This window comes from Mesocricetus auratus, unplaced genomic scaffold (genome assembly GCF_017639785.1).
Source record: "Mesocricetus auratus isolate SY011 unplaced genomic scaffold, BCM_Maur_2.0 Super-Scaffold_100676, whole genome shotgun sequence".
Lineage (NCBI taxonomy): Eukaryota > Metazoa > Chordata > Mammalia > Rodentia > Cricetidae > Mesocricetus > Mesocricetus auratus.
Genome location: NW_024429266.1, coordinates 163,434,671 through 163,451,730, shown reverse-complemented (window position 1 = coordinate 163,451,730; position 17,060 = coordinate 163,434,671). Strand labels below are relative to the sequence as shown.

Here is a 17,060-nt window from a genome sequence, read left to right as displayed (position 1 = left end):
ATCCCTGTGGATTATAAGCTTTAAAATGGAGACACCCAGGATACCTTTGTAATACATTTGTAATAGACAAGTGATTTCTTTTATTGTTAATATTTTTCAGTTAATTTTGTTTTCTGACAATTTCCTACAGATACGTACAATACATTCTAGTAACACTTTCCCTATACTGACTCTTACATCCCTTCATATCTGCCAACTCCAGTCTCCATCATTGCCACCACTCCCTTTCCCAGATTCATGACTTTCAGTTTTATTTTGGGACCCATCTATGTAAACACTGGATTGGAACTCTCTGTAAGAACCACACAACAGAATACAATGCCTCTCCCCTTCCTAAATCTATCAACATCCAATAGTTCATCAATGTTCTGTAGGCACCTACAAGCCCTTCCTCAATCTGTGCCTGACTGTAGATAGGCTAATTCTTGTGAAGACTCACAGCAGGCCTCATAGCCTTGGTGGGTTCATGGTTGCAATGGCCCTGCTTTAGCCAGAATATAGCATTTCATAGCCTTTCTCCTATTGTCTTTCTACAATGTGCCCTGAACCTTAGATGAAACAGTGTAATAGTCTTGTTTAGGGATGAGCACTTATCTGAAATGTGGCAAAAATTTAAGTCAATCATATGAATCTGGATCTGGACATAGTCTCATGTAGTAATGTTTGGACTGCTTTAAATTAACCAAAGATCAAAATGAATACACAAGTATCATGAAAATATATTAAGTCATACAAAAATATGTATTACAGAATGTTAGAGCTTATTATATAAGCTTGTTTATTCATGCTAAAAATCTTCATTTAATGAGTGCATGGAAACTTCAGTGATGAAAAGTAAGGTACAAATTTAAGCTTCCAGCTGAGAGGTGGGAATTAAGAGGTATGCAAGAATAACAGGAAGTAGTTTGCATAACAATATTTCAAAAATAATATATGAATCTGAAACAGTATTATAGTGTTTAAGAAATTAGATTTGTTTTCAGAAAACAAATTATAGCATTTGGGGTTAACAGCAATGAGATATTTGCTTCTTGATATGAGCACCTAAATACATATAAAATCAGAACTTAGAAAAAATTTTAAAAAGTAGCCCTTAAAACTAAATTCTTTATTTTTCTGGCATTAAAACTTAACAAGACTTTGATTTTAATATTCACCATGTACTATTGTTCCCTCAAAGCAGGGAAAATACTTATTTGCTATTGAATATTACTTTTGGTTATAGGTGGCCAACTTTACAAAATTATATTTTATAAAGGATGTTACAGTCAATAAAACATATGTATTCTATATATGGTTAATAAGTTTGACAAGTAAGTATGTCTAGCACCACATTCAAGAGGAAAAAACAAACAAGAGAAAATATAAGTAGTCAGATTTATAAGTGCTGAATTGTTCAAGTAGCTGCATAGTAGAAGAGCTTCTTAGAAATGAAAGTACATTGTCTCATTAATGGGATAATTATTCCTCCCTTGTTTCTAACATATCTTCAGGAAAAATCCGTTTTCATATAGGGTTATCTATTGATGGTGACCTACTTGGGTTAACTCTTAAAGAAAGTGACAGTATGCAATGTCTCTGTAGTGGATCAGAATATCTTATTCTCCCCTAAGAGCAAAGATACATTATGATTTTCTTATTTTGAGCAGGAAGAAGTAACTTTCCCCAATAATTCTCAATGAAGTCCTAATATCTTCACACACACACACACACACACACACTGTACACATGCACAAGCATATGCAGACACATGTACATATGTGATTTTATTATTATTTTCAATATATGCATCATCAACAAACATCCAATTGCTGTTAGAATCTTCACACCTGTAACTGCAAATTCTAAGCCTAGGAAATTATCCTATGGGAATTTACTTTAGGTCAAGGTTAAACTGTCAGATATGCGGATGCACCTACCTTAGGCAGATTCAATCACATAGGAGCCTTTCCCAGACCATTTTATATGGTGTTATATACCCTAAGGTGGGACTGTTATAATGTTTCCCTTTCTAGTGTCAGGAGGGAAACTGGAGGTAGGACCAATTCCACGAAGAAATTACCTATTCCCGAATGGACCCCAGGCTTATTAATCACCAAAATATTCCCTCCTTGGAAGTTGAGATCCTGAAGTATTTTAGGATATGGTCTGAAATTTGGGGAAGAAGGTTTTAGGGTCTCCCCATTCCTGAATTTCAGTTTTTATAAGGCAATGATGATAATATCCCAGATAGATGGAGTTAATTTGCCACAACAACATCCAAGTGTACATTTACAATAAATGAGAGGTGAAATGATTAATACAGCAACTGAGTATGCAGGATCCATATACTAATTTCACCACTGTGAAGATTATAGTAGACATAATAAATTTCCACTGTGAAAATGCTGATCTCTCATTCCAAACCAGTTCACCAAAAGCGATTGGTGTCTTCAGAATGGGTTTCAGTCGTATTCCCATGTAGAGCTTCCAGGCAGCTATGGGAAGCAGAGAAACTATTGAAAGACACCAGACTAGAAACCAGAATCACCAAAATCTACTGAAATTTCTAGGCCCCTGATAGATCCAGCGATATTTATGACCAAGGACAAGAATCTCCCAAATGCCTGTCTTAAACTGTTTGGCCAAGTTTTAATCTCCCATTCCCTTCAAGAGCAATTGGACCCTACTGTAGTATTTGAAATCATCTTCTTTCTCTTTTCAAAGTTCCTCAGACCATGATATTTCTGTCATATATACTGTAGAAAATAACAGTTTTTATTCAGAATGTGCGAAGGAAATAAACTTCTTTGTTTCTGGTCACTTGAAATATTTTTCATTCTGTTGAGTGGAATTAGGGTGGCTGGCAGGTACCCATAAACAGGAGTTAGTTGATACTTAAGAGTCTATTTTGCGAAGAGAGAGTTCTTGCATCTCTACTGATGGTTCTTGAACAATGAAAACACAGGATTCTTTCCAGCAACTCCATTTTAAAAGTAAGTTATTCCAAACCTAGACGTACAAAAAATTGAAAAGGAAGTTTATCCGGATATAACTGGTTCAAAAAAACTGTCAATATATTATTTTATTGAACCTTCAAGGCTATTTTAACAATAGATATAACAATGAAATCGTATAGTGTTGTCCTGTTTTGCATAGTCAGGTCATCTACTATACGTCAAATCTGAATTTTGATGAGAAGACTCCTCTCTGTGATAAAACAGTTGTAGAAAAAAATTATTCCCAGATTCAAATGAGCAGAGGAACATTTCCTGCAGGCCCACAGTCACATCACACAGTGGTAGGCAGAATATAGAAAGTAGACCATGTCACCATTAAGTCTCCTAAGCAGAATCCTGAGGGCCCCACCCAAGCAAGGTTGACAGCTGTGAGCTGTAATGCTCATGACATTGCACAGTTGAAGAGAAAATCCTCCACATACTAAACCAGCTTCCACATCTTTCCCATAACGCTGAGCAGCAGTATAAAGTGGAACAGCTTACTTTAAATGAAACAACACTCTAGATGCATCTGTTGTGTCAAGATTTTAAAAATAACTATCTTTAGATTTTACTTGGTAAATTGCATTTGCTTTACCTGTGGCCTGGTGTGCATTATGACTGTCTTCCCATTTGGACTGCGGTTTTGTTAAAAGCACCTAATGCCCTTTCAAGATTCCCCATAATTTTAATAATTTCTCAATATTTTTGAATGACTAATTGAGATATGGGTCAAAGTACAATGTGAATATATTTCAATATCTCATTGATGAAATGTGCCATTTTTCTATTGTAGTATATTAAGATATTGACACAATAAATTATGAATTATTGATAACTCAGAATCAGCAAATACTCCAACTCTTTTGAGAGAACAAAGATGATACGTTAAGCCATACAGCTTAAAACTAATATGTTCAAGGTTGGACAAGTGATTGCCATTACTTCTTTGAAATGGGGATTTCTGAAAAATAAACCCTTTAAGTTTACAGTACTAATCAGGTGGTGGTGGCTCACAGCTTTCATCCCAACACTTGAAAGGCAGAGGTAGGAAGATCTCTGTGAGTCCAAAGCCAGCCTAGTCTACACAGAAAGTGCCAGTACAGGCTCCAAAGCTACATAGAGACACTCTGTCTCAAAACACTAAGAAAAAGTTTACTGTAGATAATCAACTGTTGAGGTAGCAAAGAAGGAAAAATTTAAAAATAAGGGTTGGGCATACAGCTAGCTCAGTGACAGAGTTATTGCCTAGCATGTATAATGCCATAAGTTCAATTCCCAGGACTGAAAGAAAGAAATAGAAGATAAAAGAAAAAGAGGTTTGTACCATATGTCAGATAGCACACATCCAGTGCTGAGCAGACTTATTCCTGGGATGGAATAAGAAATGGATTTGTAGGTGGAAGTCTCCTGTCTTGGTTTACTTTTGTATATACAAATTCAAATAACTGTCTTCAATACAAGGAACCATACTTCAGAAAGTTATCAATTCTAAAATATTATGTTATCTGGGGGATGTGATACAACTATAATCCCAGCTCTCAGGAGCCTGAGAGAAGAAGGTTTTGTTTTGTTTATTGTTTTTTATTTGAGTTAGAAACAAGCTTGTTTCACATATCAATCCCAGCTCCCTCTGATTCCCCTCCTTCCCCACTCTCCCCACCAGGCCTCTTAGTCCCCCACCCAATCTTTACTCTGATCCCTAGGGAGGGTGAGGCCCTCGATGGTGGATATCCAGAGTTTGTCATTTCATCCAGGGTAGGGTCTAGGCTCTCCCCAAAGAGTTCAGGCTTAGAGAGCATACATCATTGTGAGATGGGCATTCAAAGTCTATTTGTACGCCAGGGATAGATACTACTCAAGGCTCCATAGATAACCTAGGCCTCCTAACTGACACCCACATTCAGGGGGTCTGGGCCATCCCCATGCTTTCGACACAGCCATCATTCTGGGGTCCAAGAACTCCCCCTTGTTCAGGTTAACTGTTTCTGTGGGTTAAACCAGCCCAGTCTTAACTCCTTTGTTCATCATTTCTCCCTTTTTGTCACTGGATTCCAGAAGTTCAGTTCAGGTTTTAGCTGTGGGTGTCTGCCTCTGCTTCTGAGATCTTCTGGTTGAAGATTCTGTTTCCCAGATTCTCTGGAAGTGGGATGAGAAGTTTTAATGTCTAACACTAACATGGACTATAGACGATACTCTGGGTCATCCTAAATTGCAGTATGTAATTTTTTTATAAATATTTTCACAAAAAGGTGTACGAGGAAATATTATGTTAGGCTTGGAGTGACATACATCAAAACCTTGTGTCTAACTGGATCATTTTGTACATGTTCTGACATTTTAAGGACCACTAACTCTTCTGAAACTGGTATTTCCCTTGAATTGGTTACTCTAGCTATTTATCTTCCTAGAACCCGGTGCTCCAAGAAACTCGAACATCCCTTATCTTCTTTTGTTTGCTCCTTCTTGTCACCAATCTCTAAATGCTTTTAGGTGTATGTACTTCTGGTGTCTCTTGTTAGTCAGTCTCTTGCTAGTAGGATATACAATATCACAGTCAGATTCTGGATACTAAGCAGGAACATTTCCCCTCCTCTAGAGAAGCCATCGCAAATGGAGAGACACTGGCTTTGTTCACAGAGATCTTTTATGTCTACATATAGAATTATTCAGAAGAAATCCAAAAATCTTTATGCAGTAGTTTCCTCTTATCTGTGAGGGATTCTTTGAAAAGTTTGAAAAGAATAACAAAAAGGTCTCCTTTTTTATTTTTTTCCTTTTTTATTTAAATTAGAAACATGCATGCTTCAAATGTCAATACCAGCTCCCCACCTTCTCCCTCCCAGCTGCACCCCCACCCTCTACCCCCAGCCCAATCCCCACAGCTTTCCCCAGGGAAGGTGAGTTTTTGAAACAGAAAAGAAGAAGAATACAAATCCTATGCAGCTTCACATCACAAACCATGGGGTCCAGAAGGAAGTAGAGTAGTCTGTTTCAATGACTGAAAGAAAACACTTGTTCTCTTATCCCCCTTATCCATATGGGATGTACTGCAAGATCCTCAAAGAAGCTCTCCATAGTAGAGGCAGCACTAAATCCCATACATATACCACACACACACACACACACACACACGCAGTGACAACAATTAATAAACTAACCAAAGTAGAAAATTAACAATTTAGTACAGTTCTTAGACATTGCAGCTCACAGTTCTTTTCCTAACATAGTTTAAAACTGTCACCTTTTCTGATAAAAGAAGTTTCTTGTAGCTCTTCTGTGTCACAATTTATTTGACAGTGCCACTATTCCTGTGCAGCATGTCACTAGTAAATAGTCACTTGTGCAAAAGTCTTACAGTATCATGGGACAGAATGTAATAACTATAATAGATAATAAGTGACTATTGCAAGTTCATATATACAAAATGGATGCTGGATAGAACAGGGCTGTATGAAAATTCACAATGATAGTAAGGATAGTGTGAATTTACAATTGATACCTGTTTATTGAAATTTCTAACCAATATACTTGAGCATCAGCTGTCCAGGAAAAATTATACCCACAGAAAACAAAATTGTAGGTAGTAAAAGAGAGGAACAATACATTTGTATTGAAATTTTCATATATTTCTAAATATGCATATGCATATTTATGTGTATATACATATATCATAATACACAAAGGCATATATTAGAACTCAGTAATAAGGAATAATTAAATAAAACATGCAAGGATGTTTTTATATTATTTGGTCAAAGCATATTTTACCCTGAAATTCAAGTATTCATTTTGTAGGAGACCAATGCTTGCTATGCATCTAAACTCATGGGCTCTGTGGTTATTTAACATTTTCATCCCAGAATATTGGAATATTCAGTGTTATATTAACTACCCAGAAGATAAATTTCAACTTTTTCAAGAAACAATATTAAATAACAAATTTTTATGTTATGAAGTCATGCAAATTATATCCTATAATGATCCAAAACTTATTTTCAGATAATTGTCAGATGTGGTTTTTTGTATACTCATTATCTGTATTGTTGACACAATTGTAGTCAATAGAACATCAGAAATGAACTTTGGCAACAGAACAGAGACTCCTTCATAAAATACAGCAATGTGTCTAAATACTACATTATGTAGAATTGGCCTCCAAAATTAGTTTGGTAAGTTTATAAAGTTGCTGTTAATAGGCTCTCATTTCTATCACAGGAACCCTGTGTGCATTCAGCATTTGGATTGCAGTCATGGCCACTGTTCTGACATGGTCTTGATAAGAGAAGAAATAGAAAAAAATCGTTATTCCAACCCACCTAACCACAGATGGAGAAGGGATGATAACCTAATCAGAAGGTTGCATGTATAATAGTGACTATCACCTGAGATACAGAAGACATTGGTGGAGGCAGAGTGACAAGATAACTAGAGGAAAAGAAATGAAAACAGAAAGAAACAATGATTTCAGCAGTGAGGAGTTTGGGGCAGGTTAATCTCTGTGAATTCTAGATCAGCTTGGTCAACAAACTCAGTTCCAGACCTGTCAGGTGTATGTAGTGTGACCCAACTCAAAAGAAAACAAACAAAAATCTGGGGAGAAAAAGGTAATGTGAAAAATATAGCTAGATTGAGAAAGAAAGATGCATGATAGTCTTGTCCTTTAGGTCCACCTTGAGCCTAAGAAAGTCACTTGGATAAAATGAACCTGAAATAAGTAAGGTTTTGGGCAAAAAAAGATAATCATTAGATATGTTCATATGATAATTAACCAGTTCTTAAAAACTCCCATATACATTAGTAGTTTTTTTGTTTTTGTTTGTTTGTTTTTTTCCTGTTTTATTTTTGTTTGTTTTGGTTTGGTTTTGGAGACAAAGTCTCTGTTTATCTGAGGCTGATTGTTTCGGTATTTATAGAGATGACCTGAATTTTGTGGCTATTATTAAATAAAGGTGGATATGTTCTGATTCTCATGGAACACCGGAAATTAAACATTTAAACAAGATACTTTGTTTCAATGAATAAACTTCAGCTATACCAGCTAAGTGTAAATGGTCAGGGTCTTGAAAAGCCGGTTGTTTTGATTTTGATTCCCATGAACTTTGTTTTCCACTTATATATCAACTGCCTGCAAGTTCATGATTTCATCAACTACAAAAGTAAACTATGTACTTAAAGGAAGAGAATTCTGGCAATAAATTTAGAAGACAATTCTAGAAATGTTACTGGTATTTTATCATACTGTAGATAAACCATTCATTATTAATACTTAACACAAACTACATAAATAGCAAAGTTTCTGTATACACACACACACACACACACACACAATGTCTTTAAATGGCATTTTCTCATGAAGTATAAATATGTCATACCCTTCAATAATGTGCAGTATCTGACTTGTTTTAAAAAGGGACACAGTGATGACTATTAATAGCTATGCATCCTTTTTTATCAGACTTTATCAGCTCTCTACAGACAGTCACCACTGGTCTGGATTTAAAATGCAGTTAGAGTGGTTCTCTCCTTTCTCTAGCACACCAGGATTCAGCAACATTATCTTTGTTACATGCCTCATTGTTTCTAAGAAAAGGGTTACATTTTCACACATTGTGCTTCTAGTTTGGTCTGGGGATAAAGGTGAGGAAGTGGCTGGTAAATGACGGTGAGGGACCCACGGGTGGGAGAGACAAAAGGAGTTAAGGCAGAGTTCATGGACCACACTATCAGTTATCTACAATTATACTGTCAGACAGTCAATTGTCCTTAGCTGTCATAATTAACAGTGGTTGGGAATTTCAAGCCCACCTTCTGGGTATATACAACTCGGCAACATCAATGAAACATAATTGGATTTGCACAGGAAATGACATCATTGTTATAAACTAACTTGACTGAGTTTTCAGAGTGATGAAATAAAAACCATAAAATAAGACATGCCAAAAGGCATATGTTTTTAGAAAAGAGATTTGTTTCTGTAAGATACAACTAAATGATTCATAATGACAAAAAGAGTAATACATTGACTTGAATTTTCTTGGCTATAACTATCACTTAGTAATGTGAAGAAACCTGTAATAGTTTCAGAGTAAATATGCCTCACAGGCTCATGGGCATTAACACCTAGTCTTCAGATGGCGACACTGTTTTAGAGTGCCTAACAGCTGGGGGGTTGTAGAATCCAAATTTTAAAGTTACACACTAGATCTACTTCCAGCCCAAGCCTAATGCTCCCTGTTCTATGGCATTCTAATGGGTTACAACCACATTCTCCCACTGTCTTGAATTTAACTGTGCCTTCTGAGCCATGAGTCACACTTAACATGTCAAACCATGGGCCTTGATCTGCTTCTGTCAGGCACTTAGATATAATGATTAGAAAATAACTTCCCTACACTCCTTTTGTTTAAAATTTTTGATTTTTATTTTATGTGTGAGTATGTTGCCTGCATGCATATGTCTGGACATGAATCCACTGTCTGGAGGAGCCAGAAATGGGTGTTGAATGTAATGGAACTGCAGTTACATATGGTTGTGGATGCTGAGACCAGAATGCAGATCCTCTACTGAGCCGTCTCTCCAGCCACATACATTTTATCTTATTAATCGCAGCATATTATACAGCCTAGATAGCCAGTGAATAGTGAATGGTCATGTTCTACTTAAAATTAGAAAATAAATGACTAACTTTTAATACATAAACTTCCTAAAAATACTTTAAAGCAGGCCTGGCAATAGTCCTATGAAAGGATAATCTGTAAAAGGCTTGTTTTGAAAGGACCTGAATTTGATCCCAAAACACACATCAAAATCAAGCAAAATATCTGTGTATAGCATATACAGGCATGTAATGTTAGGTTCAGCAAGATTGAAGCAAAGCTAAACAGACCTCCCGAAACTCATTGCACAGACAACCTGGACTATATTCTGAGTGTGAAGTCAATGGGAGACCTTGACCCAAAACAAAAGCAGATGCCTGGAGACAAAACCTGAGGAGGTCCCTTGACCTCCTCAGGCATTTGTGACACATAGCTACCCACCCACAGACATGAACACAAGCATACATGCCCAGCCCCACCCATGAACACACACACAGAGAAACAGAGAGAGAGACCTGTACCTATACTTTCCCTCAGTCTAGTGTCATCTTCTGTGCTATTGGCAGCATTCATTATAAAATATTTCATAAAATATTTTAGGGAACTAGAGATGTGGTACATCTACTAAGATATCTTGCTGTCCTTACAGAGGATCTAGTTCTGTTCCCAGCACCCACACCAGGTGACTTCTGAGTACCATAATTCCATGCTTCAGTTCCAGGGATTCCAACCCCATCTTCTGGCCTTAGCAAGCAACTATGTATATGTGGTACACACACACACACACACACACACACACACACACACAAACACACACATACACACAGGCATACACACATATGCACAAAACAATGAAACTTTCAAAAATGTGGTATTTTCCTTTAGACACAACCAGGATTCATATTCTGTCTTTCATGGGTTTATAAAGAGAATGTTAATTGAAAGGTGGAGGGTAAATGTGACCCAATATGTCCCATGAATTGCTAGACCAGAGGTAACCTGAATTGCACCTGCTTCCCTGTTGACAAAGACTGTTACATCCTGTACAGTGATTCACAAATCCTGTTCTTATTGTCACTAAATACATGAAAGAATGTTTCCATTGTCAGTAGAAAATCTGAAACTGGGGAAAGCCAACCTGGAATTCAATTTGTATTTTTTCTTAATATATTTGAAGATCCATCAGGGGTAGTATAAATAACTATAAGAATAAATTTGAAGAAGGATGATCAAAGTTTGCATGGCGTATGATTTACTTAGGGTATTTATGATTGCTGGACTGATTGATCAGTTAGTTAGGTTTCTGTCTTCTTCCATCAGTTTTTTTTGGTTTTTCGAGACAGGGTTTCTCTGTGGCTTTGGAGGCTGTCCTGGAACTCGCTCTGTAGACCAGGCTGGCCTCGAACTCACAGAGATCTGCCTGCCTCTGCCTCCCGAGTGCTGGGATTAAAGGCATGTGCCACCAACGCCCGGCTTCCATCAGTTTATTAGCCATTTTCAAACAGATTTTGTGCCTAGTGTTCCCCTAAGGTGTCCTCTGTGCCTGCAATAAAGTTTGGAAACAGCAAAAACAACACTACATGATAAAACATAAACATAAGTTTTGACTATTAATTGATGCAAGGCTTGCTCATAAATTGATGTAATGAGGGGATAGAGAGATGGTCCAGAGGGCAAGAGCATTGGTTCTTCTCCTGATTGACCCAGACTTAATTCCTGGTACTCAGATGATAGCCAATAACTATCTGTAACTCTAGTCCCAGGTGATCTAGCACCTAATCTTTTAAGCAATGTATTCTCTAGCCTCTTTCTACATCTTGGATAATCATGTTGGAAAATGAGCGATTCTTCCTGTCTAACAAAATTTGTTCAAGATTGATTATGTTCAGTCTCTAGGTATTCTCAGTTGTGCTGAGATAAGATAGCATAATTATGTGCAGAGCTATTTATTTGACCTGTATTTAATTTCTAGCACCCTCTCTGAGGCTCACAACCAACTGTAGCTCCTGTTCCAGAGATCTGATTTCCTCTTCTGGACTACAGTGGTACTAAATGCAGCTCTCTCTCTCTCTCTCTCTCTCTCTCTCTCTCTCTCTGTCTGTCTCTGTCTCTGTCTCTGTGTGTGTGTGTGTGTCTCTCTCTCTGTCTGTCTGTCTGTCTGTCTCTCTCTCTCTCCCTCCCTCCCTCCTTCTCTCTCTCTCTCTCTCTCTCTCTCTCTCTCTCTCTCTCACACACACACACATACACACACACACATTTTAAAATTTTTTATCCTCATAGCAAATGCTTGCAATCACAACTAAAGAAAGAAAAAGAGACCATGAATTTCCATAAATGTGAAAGAGTGGTAGAAGGGGTGTATACCTGTATAAGAAATTTTGTATGGAGGAAAAGGAAGGGAGAGTGCCATAATTATATTACAATTTATATTACAATTTCAAAATTTAAAAAGTATAAATGAAGTTCTACTTAGCTGTATGTAAGACTTCTGTAAAATTTAAGTATAGCTGTAGCTTATGACAGTATGTTCAGGAGAAAGCAAATAATCAATAACTTGTCAAATCAGGAATCTCCAGAGGAAAATTTTTGTGTACTGCCTAGCTCTCACCTATGACTCCCACATTTTGGAGGCCTGCTTTCTTTCCACACAAACAGTAGGTCTTCTGATCTGCCCACTGATAAACTGAAGTTCCTGAGCTTACTGAGGGAACATGAACTGATGAATCCAAATCATGCTTTCTTGAAGGTGCAAATATAACCCCAATCTACTCCTTGAAAGTGAATTCATTATCCCTACATGGTTTCCACATACTATGCTTTGCAGTAAATATCTCGTATCCTTTTTTGATACTGCAAAGCTGAATATCTTATGAACTATGTGCTAACTTCACACATCTGAGATTAGATTTTGGCTGATTGTCTTCTCTGATGCTAAACTAAAGAAAAAATAGGTCCACTGCTGTAGCACTTTGTCAAAGACATACAACTGAATTGATGCATCATAAATGGAACTAGGGCAAACATACCAGATCCAATATCTAAATATATAAATTAGTTCCTCTGAAATATCGTTCAGTCAGCTACTACCCAAATTGGCATCTTTTCTCATGTTAGCATCTTCCCTGATACATCCTTGGCAGGAACTATTTGATAGAAAATTCCCTCTTGGCTTTGTCTAAATGTTTTAAATAAGTCTATATTGTGAAGAGTACTGAATGTTCATCTTAGATCAATTGCTTATGAAATATTTATCAAATCAGAAGCATATATGGAAAGTTTCTGACATCCTTTTCACAATCTATTAATTTTCTGTCCAGTGATATAAATAACAGCAGTAAATAATAAATGTGTGATAAATGCAATGAATGATATTTTATTTATTTTGAAGCACATTTTGAGGGAAGTGTTAACATAAGGGGAAGGGGTTAATTAATGAAATTACAGTAAACCATTCTAACCATCATAATATTATCTGCAATATGACTCCTCAAATTAATTTTAAAATAAACATTTTGGGTAACAGCTTTGATAAGTGGGTGTACACTGTTCATTCGTTTTTATGTTTAGTCACTTTACACAGGCTTAGGAAAACATGATGGGTAGATGGATGCCAAAATCAAACTTTTCCTAGCCAAGATTTGCTAAATCTATACTATCGTTAAATTGCCTTGTCTCTTTTTCTAGAAAAGTTGTAACCTATGAGCCATTATGTAAATAAGGTTGTAAGTTGTGTTTGCCTGATTGGTAATATAAGTTTCAAGCTGATGATAGAATATGACCAGGAAGGATACATAAATCCTTCAGGAGGCACATAAATCACATCAAAGAGCCTTCAATCCCTGTGTGTCAGGGTTACATTTATACACTTTAGCCTGACTTTAATGTAATGGATGGACAGAGATGAACAGTGTGTTTAGGTATGATCTATTCTTTCTTATAAAAACAATTCTTTCCTATAAAAACAATTTATATTTCCTTTAAAATTAGCACCAAACACTTCTCTGGAATGATTATTTATTTAACGTTATGTATAATTAATATTTGAAGTGAGGATATATACAAATATGGACAACTTCAAACACCATTTTTTGAATAAAATTATGCCAATTGCTCTAAATTATGCCAACACTAGGCCGTTTGATTGTTACAACATTGTAGTATATTTTGAAGTCAAGTGTTATGATACCTACTGTTCTGTTCCGTGTTGCTTAAAAGGCCTTTTTTATTCATAGCATTGGCGATATCATACTATCCTAAAACATACATTTTATCCACCAAATTAGAGCAGAATAAATCCAAATCTCACAGTTGTGAAGAATTCTCATGCTCTTGCTCATGTGATCTGCTCTCCAGTAGCTGAAGGCCTTTTCCACACTCAGTGACTTTTAGTCCTCCTTCTGAGTGCCTAGAATCTGATCTCCTTTGTTACTTGGATGAATCAATATTAAGCTTCTTTCAAGAAAACACTTTCCACCATAACTATCTCACAATGTGATTAATTAAACGTACACACATAAATCAAATTTGAATGGGATTATCATATAATGGGAGATGATGCTCCACTGAACATCACTCAGTACCAAGAGCCCTCAAGCACCAATAATGGATTACACCTTTTTGAATTGTAGGCCAAGCATAGACAGTGCCTGTTTCACACACATGGTAGGATATTGCCAATGGTTATTCCCACAATCTGACAAGATTTTATAGCTGAGGACACCATGAACTTACATCACTGAACACTGAAAAGTTGAACTGTTGCTCAATGAGAAGCATCACCCCTACAGAGTAGGGTTTATAATACCACAAGTTACTATACACAATAGTGGAGGGGGAAGTAATCAACAATCTCATTCCACAATGAACCCTGCAAACCTCAGTAGTGACCAGCCTGCAATGTATACCCACTGGTGCAATAGTGTCACAGATGTTATGGGACTAATTAATACCATTTTGATTGCGTTTGAGGCCCATTCCATACATGAAGCTCATACTTAATGTTATTAAAGCAGCCAAAATATGAGACAAGACAGCTCATGGCCCATATGAGAAAATTTATACAACTATTCTACTAAATGAGCACAGCAATAAAATGAGTATTAACAACATACTGTTATAACCATACATTATACATTGCTCAACCCTAGTCAGAGAAGCTGTTACTTACAATAGATAGTAATTAATACAGTGACTCATACCTTGACAATGTGCAGAGAATGGGAGACTTTGAAGTACTCAATCCTAAATGAGATATCTTTATCAAACTCAGGGCTCAGGGATCTCTATAAAGAGGACATGGAAAGGTTGTAAGCTCTGGGGGTGGCAGAAGAAACAGCATTTTCCACACACAGCAAGTCTGATGCACACATGAACTGATATGCATAAAACCTGTACAAGTTCAGCCTAGACAAAATCACAAACAGAAAAAAAGGAAGTGATCCCAATGCCTCCAGTTCTAGCCAAGAGGTGATTTGCAATTGAAAGCTGCTGAGGGGGGATATCAAGCTTCTTCAATGAAGTATGACACTGAGTATGTCAATTCACACTCCATTACAGCCATATGCTCCAGAATAGTTGGCGAAAATAAAACAAATTCCATGTTTGCTTGCGTTTTTTGTGTGTGCTTTCCCTGTCTTGGTTTTGTTTTGTTTTGAACACAGGAAGAATAAGAAGATGAGTGTGTACATAGGGTACTAGAATCTAGGAGTAGCTGGAGTCATAAAGAATATGACCAAGATGTGATAGATGAATACTAAAAAAATAAATTAATTAAAGACCAAAGATAGTAAGACCTGGCAAGGGTGTGGAGAAATGGGAACTTGATGGGGGAAGTCCTGTACATTTGTTAATAAAGCACTGTTGAGCCAATAGGAATCTAGATAGGTGGGACTAGGAGTCCAGGAGGATTCTGGGAAGGAGAAACACAGAAGAGTCAACATGTAACCTCCATGGGTAGGAGCCCGGAACTATTCTCTGGTAAGAGACATACTTAGATTAACAATTATGGGGTAATTACTTAAGTCAGAGCTAGCCAGTAAGAAACAAGCAAGGGCAACAGCTTCATAATTAATATAGCCTCCTGTGTGTTTAATTGGGACTGATGCGGCTCTAGAACCAGGCTGGCGGGAAGGCTTCTCTCAAAGAAAAAGCTTCTCTTTACAAGAACTCTTACACCCCAGGAGAAATGCAGCTCTTCTGCCTGTCTTTTGGTATTCTGTCATATAATATAGCTCTAGTTACCCAAAATGCAGAATGTCTTGATGGTGCTACAGCCTTTGATTTCATTTTTTCTCTTTGTTCCTTCCACACTCCCTGCTGACATCCTCAGTGATCTTGTTAGGAGTATGTACCTATCTCTGGAATGGCTGCTAGAGATCTCAAATTCTGACAGATACCTTAACTGTAGAATCAGTAAAATATTTTATGTGCAATTGTTTAAATGAGCAAAATTGGGCCAAAAATCAACTTCTCAGTTATTAGCAGAAGGCATTTTATAGGCATAAATGGAATTCACAAATAATAAATAATTTTGAAGTATTATATCATATTGTATCTCAGCTTAGCAAGTTGACATGCTGAAATAGATAATTCTTTGTTATATACTATTCTATGCATTACAGTATGTTTGAAGAATCTTTCCATTCACTAGAACCTAGTAAGTTCCCTGATTCTTATTAGGACAACTTAGAATGTTTAAGTGAATGGAAACGTAAACAAAAGTAATTCCCCCACTATAATCCATTAGGAAATTTGGAGAGGAAGGCTGGAAAGATGGCTCCATCATTTAAGTGTTTGTTGCACAAACCTGAGAACCTTAGCTCCATAATTCTGATCCCACATAGAAAAGCCATAACTGGGAACATGGAGAGAGAAGGGCCCCTGGATCTGCTGCTCAGTCAATCAAGCTACATCGATGAGGTCCAGGCTCAGGGAGAGAGTCTATCTCAAAAGACAGCTGCAGAAAGATTGAAGATGATACCCTAAGTTAGCCTCTAGACTATTCATGTGTACATGTGCACCCACACACACATGCACAACTGGGTTATAGAAATGACATAATATGCACTATTAAATCCATTCATTCAGCAGTCATGGACAGAAAGAATGCTATGTACCTGCACTGTATTAGGATGTGAAAAGAAAATAGTTTCTCATTCCACAGTTCTTTTTCTAGTCAAAAGAAAACAATTATCTTACAGAAAGAAACTGTCTCTAATTCCAACCCATTTTCCAAAGGAGGCTGTGGAATGAATAACAGCTTCCACAAAAAAATTACATCAGTTTCAAATGTGTGAGCATGTTTCTGAAAGTTGTGTATGATTTTAATTCAAATAAAGTAAATGGCTGCTATTTTTCACAGCACAATTTTTGCCTTGTGGGAGTAAAGGATGAGGTGTCTGCCCTTGGTTCCTTCCTTAAGCCTTCTGTGCTGAAATGTGAAGTGGGACCCAGTGCATTCTGCCTTCTCTTGCTCTTTCAACCT

The 17,060-nt window shown here is 36.9% G+C and overlaps 1 non-coding gene across 1 annotated transcript; it reads right to left on the bottom strand.

The window, feature by feature from the left end:
• Window positions 1-1,779: 1,779 nt before the first annotated feature.
• Window positions 1,780-1,960, bottom strand: LOC121137354. The gene has a single exon (XR_005874608.1).
• Window positions 1,961-17,060: the final 15,100 nt, after the last annotated feature.